This window comes from Nomascus leucogenys, chromosome 12, assembly GCF_006542625.1.
Source record: "Nomascus leucogenys isolate Asia chromosome 12, Asia_NLE_v1, whole genome shotgun sequence".
Lineage (NCBI taxonomy): Eukaryota > Metazoa > Chordata > Mammalia > Primates > Hylobatidae > Nomascus > Nomascus leucogenys.
In genome coordinates this window covers 8,763,563-8,776,517 of record NC_044392.1, presented here as the reverse complement: position 1 = coordinate 8,776,517, position 12,955 = coordinate 8,763,563, and positions in this window count along the sequence as shown.

Below are 12,955 nucleotides of genomic sequence, written 5' to 3'. Positions count from 1 at the left end.
CCAGCCTGCACAACATAGTGAGACCCTGTCTCTAAAAAAAAAAAAAAAGCTGGGCGTGGTGGCGCATGCCTGTCGTCCGAGCTACTCACTCAGGGTGCTGCGTCATGAGGATTGCTTGACCCAGGAGGTTGAGGCTGTACTGAGCTGTTTTCATGCCACTGCACTCCAGCCTTGTCAACAAAGCAAGGCCCTGGCTCTCAAATAACAATACACCAACCTATTATGGATGAGTAGCTACCACTCCTAAGACTGAGGGAACTGGGAGAAGAGGTTTGAATTATTAAAATTTGTAAGTTTAGAAGAAGGGGACTCCAGAGCTGAAACTCATCTCTGAGGATGGGTGGCTGCTGCTTGGATGATACTGGTGCCTTTGAACCTGGAAGAGGGTTCCATGGGGCTGAGGCCCAGGCCTCTTGGGGACAGGGCATTGTCCGGCTGGTGCTGGTGTCTCTGAGAAGACCACAATGGGGCTGACTCTGCAAGTGGTGGGAAATTGCAGAGTCAATTCTGGAGAGAATTGCAGGGCAACTGGTCTCAGCTGCTGCTCCAGGAAGGCACTGCTGCCGCCAGGGAGTAGAATAGAAGCTTTGCTGGAGTGATGCTCGCTGAAAATACAGGCCATCAGACAGCCCACAGGAAATTCACGGAGAACCAACAGAAGAGTCAGTTTCTTCTTCCATCCCCATCATTGCGTGCGCTCTCTCCCTGTGTATTAATCATGTCTTTTTATTTTCTTTTATTTGATGTTTTGACAACTTGGGGCCTTACTGACCCTGTAGGGACTGTCTCTCCCTCGCTAGCTAATTCCTAAAGATGGGAAACAACTTAACCTAGAGCACGCCTTTCTTATGCAAAGTAACCCATCCAGAGCCCATAACCACAACTATCTACGCTAACCAAGCCTCTCCTCAGCTGAGGTCACTATCCGCCTGCCCTAATGACCCCGGGCCCCGGTACCAGACACCTAAGGACAGCTTCTTAGGAGCCTGTTGAAATTATCCGAACAAGCCAATTCTAGGCCTACTTACCCTACCTTGGCTGTTCTTTCCAATGAAAATCACAATAAAAACTCTTGCCTACATTTTCCCCTTGTTCCTTCTGCCTCCTGGCCGACCCCGGGGCTTCTCTGTGCCCCTACCCCCACATCCATGGTATCTCATGTCTCCCATTTCTAGGGAACTGTGAGTAAACCTCTTCCTTCATGACATTCCCTTCCAAGTCTGCTTGTCTTACAATACGTGATTAAAACAAATGCAAATCCGGGTTCCATTAAAACACCCTGGAGCATCCCCTATTGACAAAGCCTAACAGCCAGCAAAGCAGAAATGTGGTTTTCAGAGTCCCAGCCCAGCTTCACAAAGCAGGTCGTAGAAAGGAGGGTTTGGACCAGAGAGATGACAGCTTAATCGCCAGCACAGTGTGCAAGGTAGATAACGTCCTGACTGTTAAATGGGTTATAGTCCAGGCGTTCATGACTAGAACATACCAGAGTAGAAAACTGCACCTTTGAGGCATGACTCAGCTGAGACACCACACAAAGAAGCCCAGCGGAGGGGGACTGGGAGTGCTGGGGCTGGAGGAGGGCTTGCCATGTGAAAGGAGCCTATCAGAAGCGACTGCACTAAGGCAATATCCAGCAAATTCCAAAGGAGGAGAGGGAGCCAGCTACGCAGATATTTGGGAATCACTCTCTGAGACAGGACCACGCCTGCCTTCAAGGAATGGCAAAGGGGCCATGTGATGTTAATTTTATGTTAATTTGGCCAGGCTGTGGTGCCCACTTGTTTGGACAAACAACAGTCTAGCAGTCTAGCAGTCTAGCTGTTGCCATGAAGGTAATTTTTTGCATGTGATCCACATTTTTTTTTTAAAGAGAAGGTCTTGATCTGTTGCCCAGGCTGGAGTGCAGTGGCACAATCATGGCTCACTGTAACCTCAAAGTCTTGGGCTCAAGTGATCCTCCCATCTTGAGCTGGGATTGCAGGTATGAGCTGCTGTGTCTGACCTGTGATCGGCATTCAAACTTGTAAACTTTTAGTAAAGCAGACTCCCCTCTATAAAGTGGTTGGGCCAATGAGTTGAACTTGGGGTCTTACCCTGCATGGACTGTCTCTCCCTTGCTAGCTAATTCCTAGAGATTGCAAACAACATCCTAGAGCATGCTTTTCTTATGCAAAGTAACCCATTCAAAGCCCATAAACACAACCATCTACTCAATTGGTCTCGCCCAAGCTGAGGTCAGGTCACTATCCGCCTGCCCTAATCACGGCAGGGTACCAGACACCTAAGGACAGCTCCTTTGGAGCCTGTTTAGATTGTTCGATTTAGCCAATTAAAAATAAAGCTGGGAGCAGTGGCTCACTGCCTGTAATCAGTGCCTGTAATCCCAGCACTTTGGGAGGCTGAGGCAGGTGGATCGCTTGAGCTCAGGACTTCGAGACCAGCCTGGGCTACATGAGGAAACCCTGTCTCTACTAAAAATACAAAAATTAGCCAGGCGTGGTGGCTCGTGCCCGTAGTCCCAGCTACTGAAGGGGCTGAGATGAGAGGATTGCTTGAATACAGGAGGTTGAGGCTGCAGTGAGCTGTGATGACACTACTGCACTCCAGCCTGGGTGGCAGAGTGAGACCCTGTCTCCAAAATAAATAAATAAAGACTGAGGTATACCGAGGAAGAAGGATTTCTGTCTCCAGACTGCAACATCGAAATTCTGTTCAAGTTTCCAGCCTTCGCACTTGAGAATGCAGCATCAACTCTTCCTGAATTTCCAGGCTGCCAACCTGCCCTATGGATTTCAGACTTGCCTGTCCCCAAATCACACAAGCCAATTCCTTAAAATAAATATCTCAACCTGGTGCGGTGGCTCACGCCTGTAATCCCAGCACTTTGGGAGGCTGAGGCAGGCGGATCACAAGGTCAGGAGTTCAGGACCAGCCTGGCCAATATGGTGAAACCCCAACTCTACTAAAAAATACAAAAATTAGCTGGGCGTGGTGGTGCACACCTGTAATCCCAGCTACTCGGGAGGCTGAGGCAGGAGAATTGCTTGAACCCGGGAGGCGGAGGTTGCAGTGAGCCAAGATCACACCACTGTACTCCAGCCTGGGCTATAGAGCAAGACTCCGTCTCAAATAAATAAATAAATACAAAATAAATATATATCTCTCTAATGCATCCCATTGGTTCTGTTTCTCAAGAGTGCTCTAATATACGCCAGGGTCGCAGAAGGGAGGGAAGGATGGGGCGAGGATGATGAAATGGGGCCAGAGGTGAGGTGGGGTGGGGAACCAGTGGTGGGCCTGGAGCCGCTGGGAGGTTTAATTGACTCACAGTTCCACAGGGCTGGGGAAGCCTCAGGAAACTTACAATCATGGTGGAAGGGGAAGCAAACATGTCCTTCTTCACGTGGAGGCAGCAAGGAGAAGGGCAGAGCGAGGTGGGGGAGAAAGCCCCTTATAAAACTATCAGATCTCGTGAGACTCACTATCACAAGAACAGCATGGAGGTAACCACCCCGATGATTCAATTACCTCCCACTGGGTCCCTCCCACAGCACGTGGGGGTTATGGGAACTACAGTTCAAGACAAGATTTGGGTGGGGACACAGCCAAACCATATCACACATTTTAGGTAATAGGAGTTACAGGGCCAACCCCTGCTATGGTGACTATAAAAAGGGCTTATGTAAACAGTTGTCATGGTGAGAATCACCAGGGATGTTTGCAGCTCCAGATCACACACCAGGTGAAAATCTCTGGTCATGTGTAACTTCAGTAAATAACCAGGTAATGTTGATTGCCTTGATAAATGGTTATTAAGGTAATCAGCATTAGCTACTGTAACAAACAACTCCAAAAAGGCAAATGGCTTAACTGCATAGAAAGTTGTTTCTCATTCATGTCACAACCTGAGGCAGGTTGGTGAGGGCTTTAGTCTACACAGTCATTCAGAGACCCAGACTTCTTCCACCTTAGGATTTTGCCTTCCTATCTATTGTGGAAGTCCTCTTCACTCAGCTGATAAATGGAGGGGAGAAAGCATGATGCATGGGAGGTTTGTATGGGCCAGGCCTGGAAGAGACACACATCACTTTCATTCACATTCCACTGGTCAGATCTCAGTTACATTCCATACCTCAACAGCACCAGTGTCAACATCAACAGCCAGTGTCAAACACCTGATGATGTGTGTGACAATGTCCCCAGATGATTTTAGCCCTCAGCTGTCAAATTTTCCCAGCCGAGGCCCTGGGCATGGGGGAGCAAAGATAATCCACCTAAGTCCTAAACAAATCCCCACAATTGTGTAAGAACTAATCTCTATAATAAATTCCCTTTTCTGTGTTTCTGCTTGTCTGATTTAATCCTGATTGATACAAATCATGAGCTTTAACAGAATGTAATTGCCATTCTGAATGGTTTAAGTGCCACATAAGTTGAGCAACTTTCAACTTTTAATCACATTTGGGCACCTTTTCATCCCACATTTACTTCACTAGCACTTATCATCTATTCATAATTTTTGTTGAAATAATAAGTGTGTTTTCCTTCTAGAAAGACAAGTTATTTGGTTTATTTTGAATGAATTATCTGTAGCATCAAAGTCATTTCCAGGCTGTTGTGACTTTTACATAGTATTGATTTTCCTTATTAATATATTCTTAAAAATTTGTCCCCCAGATTCAGATTTTTATTTATTTTTATTTTTATTTTTTTGGTAGACATAGGGTCTCATTCTGTTACCCAGGCTGGAGTGCAGTGGTGCAATCATAGCTCACTGCAGCCTTGACCTCCTGGACTCAAGCAATCCTCCTGCCTCAGCCTTCTGAGTAGCTATGACCACAGGCACGTACCACCATGCCCAGAGAATTTTTCTATTTTTTTTGGAGAGACAGGGGTCTCCCTGTGTTGCCCAGGCTGGTCTCGAACGTTCTGGCCTCAAGGGATCCTCCTGAAGTGCTGTGATGACAGGGGTGAACTACTATGCCCAGCCAAAATATTTTTATTTATGACATTTAAAAGGAACACTTACCTAAACACCGTTGTCTCTTCATCCTGGGTGTTCTTTTTACAATTTTCCTGTAAGTTCTGGATCTTTTAAGGAAACAAAACCCCGCACACTTACTATAAATACTATTTGGAGCAAAAGTAATGCGGTTTTTGCCATTAAACATAATGGCTATTAGTTTTGCACCAACTTAATATAATGCACCAACAATAAAACCAAAGTCAAGCCTAAGTTATTTAGAAGCACTAATAAGTGAGCAATTTGAGGATAAAGATAAACTCGTGATTTCTCTAAAGCACAGAGTGCCCCATAAAGAATGAGCAATGTAGCGTGTGCTGTTTGCCGTGACGTGGGCGAAGTGGCAGATAGTGCAGCTAATGTTTCTGAGAAGTCGCTATTTTAGGAGGCCCATTTATCAATGTTCATGAATGTGTCCTAATGAGTTTATGTTATAACTTAGATTTATAAATAATTAACTTTGCTATTTATTGCAGTTAGTATTTACCATTTGCCAACTAACATGTTACTATTAATATTTTATCAACTGTCCCAATCTCCACCATCCATACCTATTTAGCAGCCCTGTTTAGCACAATGCCTGTCCCTGTGGGGGGCAGAGCGCAGGCAGAATTGGATTATTTAGTTAGAGGTCTCTTCCCACCCACAAATTCTCCTTTCAGAATACAAATTACAGAAGTATTTTGTTTGCTCTTTTCAAACAGGAAAAACATTTCCATTACACAGTCAAACTCTGTGTCCTCATCCTTTCCATGTTTATTTTATCCTGGGGGCCTTTTCTTTCCCACCCAATGCTCCTCACACCACATCCCACAGGTCTCACCCAACCTCATTAACTACCTTGCTTTGACTTCTTCTCCTTCGGCCTCCATATCTATTGAAAGATAGCCCAATTGAAAACTGGCCCAAGGGTATACAAAGGCCAGTCACAAATAAATAAGAGAGGCCACAAATCAAATGAAAAGATATTCAACCTCAGTAATTATCAAGGGATATAAGTTAAATCAAAACAGGATATAATTTTTTAGCAAATTGGCAAACTTTCAAGATAGATGGTACCCAATTTGAGCCAAGATATGGGAAATAACCAGTTTCATATTCTGCAGTGGGTATGTTTACTGATAGCAATATTAGGAACCAACCCTACAGAAGAGATTCAGTATACGTGATTGTTCACTGAAGCAAAGTTTCTGACAGTGAGAAATGAAAGATAATTATAAACATCCATTAATAGGGGGATGATAAAACGAATCAGGAGCAAGCTCGGGGGATGTGTATGTGTTTGCAAGGGAAACAAATGGTCTGGAAAGAAGGAAAGGAAAGACTCCAAACTTAACTCAAGATGCCCTTGAGGAAGGCAGCAGGACTGGGTTGAGTGGGAGGGGAGGACTTTTACTTTTTATTCTACATTCTCTTTTATTGTTTAAATTTACTACAATGAACACGCATTTTGTAACTAGAAAAGAGGGAAATGAAAACATAAAATTAAAATTTAAAATATTATCGGCCAGGCGTGGTGGCTCACGCCTGTAATCCCAGCACTTTGGGAGGCTGAGGCAGGCGGATCACGAGGTCAGGAAATCAAGACCATCCTGGCTAACACAGTGAAACCTCATCTCTACTAAAAATACAAAAAAATTAGCCAGGTGTGGTGGTGGGTGCCTGTAGTCCCAGCTACTTGGGAGGCTGAGATAGGAGAATGGCATGAATCCAGGAGGCAGAGCTTGCAGTGAGCCGAGATCGAGCCACTGTACTCCAGCCTGGGCGACAGTGCGAGACTCCATCTCACAAAAAATAAAATAAAATATTATCAAAATTTAAATGTAAAAGTATTAATCAAATTAAAAATATGAAACTGTAGCAAAGCTGTTGTAAGACAGGCACTCTCCTACACTGCATCTTTTCTGGAGTGCAATCTGATAAGATGGCTTATGTCAATAACCTTAAAGATGTTCCTAATACCTGGTAATATGAGTTAGCTTTGGAGAGGCGAAATGGATGGCTGGAGGACTTATGGGGAGGGGAGGTGGGGGGAAAGGACAGAAATCTCACTATGCACCCTTTTGTACCTTTTGAATTTTATACCATGAGAACGTACTTCATGTTAAAACACTTGATTAAAAATTTATTAACAGTTCATATCCCCCAATCCAGCAGTTTATCCTTCTACAATTTATCCTAGGAGTAAATCATAAATCTGAGCTAAGGCTTATCCACAAGGATATTCTCCATGCCATAATTTATAATAATGAAGAACTGTTAACAATTCCAAATCCAACATGAGTAGATTGATTAAATAAACTATGATGCATACATGAAGTGGAAAACATAGTTACTACAACAATTTTTTTTTTTTTTTTTTTTTTTTTTGAGACGGAGCCTCGCTCTGTCGCCCAGGCTGGAGTGCAGTGGTGCAATCTCGGCTCACTGCAAGCTCCGCCTCCCGGGTTCACGCCATTCTCCGGCCTCAGCCTCTCCGAGTAGCTGGGACTACAGGCGCCCGCCACCACGCCCGGCTAATTTTTTGTATTTTTAGTAGATACGGGGTTTCACCGTGGTCTCGATCTCCTGACCTCGTGATCCGCCCGCCTCGGCCTCCCAAAGTGCTGGGATTACAAGCGTGAGCCACCGCGCCTGGCCAACAACAATTTTTTAAAGAAAAAAATTGTATGTTGTTTTAGAAAGATGGCCAAAAATATATTGAGAGGAACAAACTGAAAATTATATGTGTATGTACATGTAAATGTATATATATTTAGATAGGCCAGCAGAAGGACAGATGAATACCTAGATACATAATCTGAAAGGATCCACACCACAATGTTAACAGCATTTTGGGTCTTAGTAGTAGAGTTATTTCATTATTAATATTAGACAAAAACTGAGAAACTGCCCTCATAAGGCAATGACTGTCAGATGGAAGATTTTAAAAAGTAATACAATTGAACTTAATGAGAAATGAAAATTTAAAGGTTAAGAAGACTCTCAGGACAAAATGAATAAAGTAAAAGCTCTAAGATCATTAAACTCAGGAGTTTTTCTTTAAGTGGCAAAAATATTAAAGAAGAAACATAATAAATAAACTAGCACAACCGAGAGTTAAATATTCAAAAGACAGAAAACAAAAGTGAACAATTCTAAAGAAAAACAATTTGAATGATAAAGTTACCAAACTAATATAAAAACTCAAGTATTTTAAAGATAAAATATTAAACATAGGCCAGGCACAGTGGCTCACGCCTGTAATCCCAACACTTTGGGAGGCCAAGGCAGCCCTTGAGGTCAGGAGTTTGAGATCAGCCTGGCCAACCTGGTGAAACCCTATCTCTACTAAAATACAAACATTAGCTGGGCATGGTGGTGTGCGCCTGCAATCCCAGCTACTTAGGAGGCTAAGGCAGGAGAACTGCTTGAACCAGGAGGTGGAGGTTGAAGTGAGCCAAGGTCACACCACTGCACTCCAGTCTGGGCAACAACACGAGACTCTGTCTCAAAAAAGAAAAAATTAAACATAAATCCCCAACATGACTGTAAAGAGGAGAAACCTCCACAGAAAACCATTCAAGGAACTTAATCAGCAAGAAAGGTATCATAGGTGCAACTGATACCTATGATATGTATGAAATGTATGAAAAAAATTCCCTAACTCCAGGGGCCCAGTGCAAAATAAAAATGTGGGGCCCCTGGTTAAAGAATTATTAAGAATTTCAAAATGGCACCAGCAGAGCATTAAATTAAGTGGAGCCCTGTGTGGCTGCACAGGTTGCATGCACATGAAGGGGTCTGTCCGGGCGTCTTTCTGGGCTAGAACAACTGTAGAAGTTTGGAAGCCGGGAAAGCTCAGCTCTGGTTGGATGGGAAGGAAAGGGGCCAAGATGTGAAAGGCTAGCCCCACCTTGGCTGCCCCTGCTGACCAGTTTTCCATCTTGAAAATGTGCACATGTCCTAACGGCAGTTGGACAAGCCTGATGATGGTAAGTGTGGCAGCTAACATTTACCGAATGTTAGTATGCCAGATATTAACTGCTTTACATGGATAATGCTTTAAAATCATTACAATAACACTATCCTAAAAAAAAAATCCTCAAATCCTACAATAACCCTCATAGCCATATACAGAAACTACTGTAATTCAACTAGTTTTAAAGATGAAATGGAAGCTCAAAGAGATTAAGTGACCTGCCCGAAGTCCCATGGCTGGTGAGTATGGAGCCTGCTCTCTGTGCATCCTGGGTCCATGATCTTAACTGCTATTCTAATCTCCCAAGTCCACAACACATCAACCCCTACTGTACTCATGGCCTTGAGTACCCAAAAGGTCAGGTAAAAAGACTGGATTCCCCTGGTTGGGTATAATCTCTTAATGTCCACTTGGCTTCTAACACATGTACCTAAGGATCCCTGTCTGGCCCCCAGCACCTGTGAGTCAATCAGGCCATCACGGGTCCTAGTAGCAAATTGGGCATCTCTAGAGGCCACAAATGCTGAGATGTGGATGCCCTCACCAGGATGCATCACATTCCCAGCCATGACCTGGCCCTACTCCCACCACCTGGTCGTCAGGAAAGGGATTCCATTTTCTGGGCTATCCCCATGTTCTGGTCTCTAGAACTTTTCATCCCCAGGAGTACCACAGACTCTCCCAGGAAGATACCCAGCTATCCTCCCTATCTAGCTTTAGAACTGCAAATCTCAGGGTACCAGAAAGAGTCCTCCCCATGGTCTGAAGCATGTCTATATGCTCTCCTGGGGCTCTATCTCTGGCCCTTTGATTCTGTGCTTTGTGAAATGAGAATAATAACAGCAAAAATATATAACAGTGTATGTGCCAGACAATGTCCCAAGCACTTAAGATGATACACTATCACATTTAATCTTCACAGCGATCTCGTAAGGGAGGTTCTAGTCTTAACCCAGTTTTCGAAGTGAGCAAACTTAGAGGGAGGAGTGACTAGCCCAAAGTCACAGCATGAGTGAAGTGGGTGATGCAGCTGTGATAGGATTAAAGTCCCGAGTTTCCATCTCACTATCTCCTTGTGTGCCCTCCCTGCCCTTGCTGGGATAAAACACCACAAGGAAGAGCCTTCTCCTCACTGCCTGGCTCCCTCACCCACCTTCCCTTCAAAGGCCTCTAGGGCCACTCAAAGGCCCCTTCAAAGTGAGCCCACAGTCCCCTCTACTGGCAGCTGCCTCTCACCACACCTCCAATCTCTGACCTTGCATGGCCTTTATTAGTTGAGAGGTGTTTGGCTGTGAGCCATAGAAACCAGCTCTGGCTAACTTAAGGGAAAAAATGGCGGGAAGTTGGAGGGAGAGCTGGCATGACATGTTAGAAGGTTCATGGGGGTGTCTCAGGGGCTCCCAGAAAGGGTTGAACGGCCAAGAAATTGTCACAGAAGGGCAGGCCTAGAGCATCCCACAGCAAGAGATCATAGAGCTTTCTTCCTAGAACACTGCCCAGAGCATGTGATTCCACTGGGATGACAATGAGATTTCTTTGCTTCTCCATTCAAAACTCCACACTCCCAGGAGACAACATCTGATTGGCCCAGCTTGAGCCAGGCATTTTCCGCAAGTACAGACTGAGGCTGCAGGCGTGTGTGTGTGTGTGTGTGTGTGTGTGTGTGTGTGTGTGTGTAGGTGGCCAAACAATGGGGCAAGCACTGGTGTGAGTGGCTGAGCATCCCAGGGCCAGGATGAAGGAGGGGGCTCTGTGCCAGGGACTGGTGATGGCAGACAGAAGGAGATCAGTAACGAAGCCAGGGCCTGGATCAAGAGTGCTGATTCTTGTCGCTCTCCCACCCCTCCCCACTGTTAGTCCAAACCGCACCATTTTGTAAGTCCCCCTGCCATTTCGCAGACCTTGGTCGAAGTGAAACATTCCATGGGGTACGGGCTGTGAGAAACAGCCTGCCTCTTATCATATTCTGCTGGGAGAAAGTGCAAAGAACACCACATTCTGCCAGAACAAGGGCCAAAACCGCCTCAGCGTGGGAACACGTAATCAACATCTTCCTGGGCAGCAAGCCATACTGCCCAGACCCCTCCCGCCCATGCTGATAATTACCCCAGCCTGTAAGCAGCGGTGGGCTCTGGCATTAAGCTGATCCCCAACCTCCACAGGTTTTTGCAATATACCTGTGTTGCTGTAGAGCTGCTCTCTCTCTCTCTCTCTCTCTGTGTGTGTGTGTGTTGTGTGTGTGTGTGTGTGTGTGTGTGTGTGTGTGTCTTTCTTTAACCCTTGCCTTCCCTTTAAAAAATGTAACACTCATCCTAATCCAGAGCCCAAATTTCAATCACTTATAGTTTACTGAAATTCTTCCAAATTAGCTAAATTTTCAATTTTACCTTTGACCCAAAGCTCTCTCCCAGCCCCTGTTCTATGAGGGGCAGACTTACGGCTCTAGTGGCTGTGGGCAGGGAGGGAGCATTTCCACACCTACCCCCTTCCTTGTGATTGCTTCTTTGCTGTGGGTTTTAGGAGGAGGAAGAAAGGAAGAAAAGGATTTCTCATGTGACTGCCAATGGTGAGTTGGGGCAGGCCATTTTCTGTGGGCCATAATGTCTGCATGAATAACCCCTGCATGAATAACCACACATCCGTTGCTTTCGTATCCAAGAGCAGGGGTGATGTTCGAAATACTTAATAGCCAGGATGGCACAGGCACCAACCCAGGTGAACAGTCACCTGCCAATCCCTGAGCAGGGTCCTGAAAGTTCCCTGCTGTGCCAGGTCAGAGGTAGGGGACAGCAGGGACTCCATTAGGTACTTCAAAAGTCCTGGGCGCTCTAGGGGTGGGGGCAGAGTGGCTGGGGTGACAGGAAGCACTTGGGGAAGTGGCTATTTGCAAGCTGATATGGAAACGTTTCAATATTTTAACAATTGGTATGGCAGTTGAATTTTAGCCCTGCCGTCACGAATCCAATTCACTGTCTATAAACTCAGCTGGCAGTGAGGTTTCTATAGGCCCTGCTGGTGAGATACTCAATCCTAAGCCATTCTTTTAGGTATTGATGGCCCCTTGAAACATAACTACATTTTTCTGTAGATCTCTAGCGGGCATGAGATCTATGCCATGTTTCTCTGCAGGAGTTTTAAAAAACATTCAGCTCCCAATTTCGTCTGGCCTCTTCACCCCCAGTTTCAGGGTCTACAGCTGTGCTGTCCAATCTAATAACCACAACCTACATGGATTATTTAAATTAAAATTAATTTAAAAATTAAACTTAGGCTGGGCACGGTGGCTCACACCTGTAATCCCAGCACTTTGGGAGGCCGAGACGGGCAGATCACAAGGTCAGGAGATCAAGACCATCCTGGCTAACATGGTAAAACCCTGTCTCTACTAAAAAGACAAAAAATTAGCCAGGCATGGTGGCATGCGCCCATAGTCCCAGCTACTCAGGAGGCTGAGGCAGGAGAATTGCTTGAACCCAGGAGGCAGAGGTTGCAGTGAGCCAAGATTGTGCCACTGCACTCCAGCCTGGGCGACAGAGTGAGACTCCATCTCAAAAAAACAAAAAATTAAACTTAGTTTCTCACTTGCTCTAGTTACACTTCAAATGCTCAACAGCCCCATGTGACTAGTAACTACCATACTGGATAGGTTGGGTACCAAATCCTTCCATCATTGCAAAAAGTTCCACCGGTCAGCACCGGGTTATAGGATCTACCTTCCATAACTCTCAGGAACTGACCACTTAAGGGCGCAGTCCTTACCCTCTCCAACTGGCATTTCCCCCACATCTTCTCTCCTCAATGCTTCTTCCCACCTCATCCCACCCTTGCCATGGCAGTGTGGAGGCAGACTGATGCATTGTATGGGTCAGCTGAGATACAACCTGGAAAAAAAAGACTTCCTTTCCTGATGATACCCCAAAACTTAATGAGCTAATTCTTAGGAGTACCCCTCCCAGAAATTTGGGGAA